A 1304-nucleotide genomic window follows, 5' to 3' on the forward strand; every position below is an offset into this window, starting at 1 on the left:
AAAAACATGTATAAATGTTCATATGATGGTGGTAATCTATGACCCAAACATTAGAACTCAAGAAAATGGGTAAAATCATGTTGCGTGTGGGTTTGTTTCTTAAAAATGGTATTTTTTGGTGCTGACAGATTATGTGCATGTGCACAAATCGTCTATATCTTGAAAATGGTATGTTCAAATATTATGAATCTGCTTCTAAAAGTTTATTTATTGAGTTGGGGTTGTAATCCAACTGGTCTTACTCAAAAACATTGAGTTTTGACCCCCCCAAATGCTCAAAGCATTATATATGTGCATATGAGAGTTTTTCAGTAGGTAAACCCTACTTTTAACAGCCATAACTCTCTAGATAATCATCCAAAATTGTTTATTTTTCTTCTGRATGTTAKTTTAATGAGTTACCTTTCAAATGCCACCGATTTCACTCAATATTGTGGTGATTTGAGGTTTTAAATACTCAAAATAAGATGAACATGCAATCTGTCCGATTCTGACAGAYTTGTATATATATGTTCCATCGACCATATCTCTCTCATAACTCAATGAWAAAGAATGATTCTTCTTTTGAGAGTTAATTTTGTGGGTTGTATCCTACATGCAAGTGGAATCACATACAATTATGTAGTTTTGATCTCCAAGAACCTAAAACTCTATAGGTGTGCAAACTGTGAAACCACCAGTAGGTAACTCTTACTTTGAATGCTAATATCTTTCTACTTACTTGTTATTAATGTATGATTATTCTTCTAAAACTTTCTTTTATGAGTTAGGATTCATTTGAATCCAGTCTCACTCAAAAATACGATGTTTTGAGACATGAACCGATTTTTATAAGTTAGGTGTGCAATCTGTCAATTGATGGCAGATGTGTGCATGTGATTTTAAGGTGTCATATCGTCCTCTCAACTCATCCAAAATGAGTGATTCTTAATTTAAAAGTTTCGTATAAGTGTTAGGTTTCCAATCCAACTTCAATCTTTGCAGAACACCAAGTACAAATTTCTTTTTGAGTGTTTTACTAACATGGTGCAATCTGCCATTTCAGTTGTCATAAGTTTCATTGCATGAATTATTTGAAGCATCATCTCTTACCCAATCTTCACGAAATTTGGTCACGATGGCTATAACTCAGTACTATAAACCATAAAAAAAGATGGGAATTTATCTCATTCTTGAAGTCTCTTTATTGGATYATYTTTTGTAACTTAAGTTWCTGTCCAGAATCTGAAATTCTGGATTTGGATAAATTTTGTAAAATTGATCTTCTATTGGATTATAGCATCATTTCCGGTATAAATTAACTC

This window comes from Cynara cardunculus (assembly GCF_001531365.2).
Source record: "Cynara cardunculus var. scolymus isolate 2C chromosome LG 12, CcrdV1, whole genome shotgun sequence".
Classification (NCBI taxonomy): domain Eukaryota; kingdom Viridiplantae; phylum Streptophyta; class Magnoliopsida; order Asterales; family Asteraceae; genus Cynara; species Cynara cardunculus.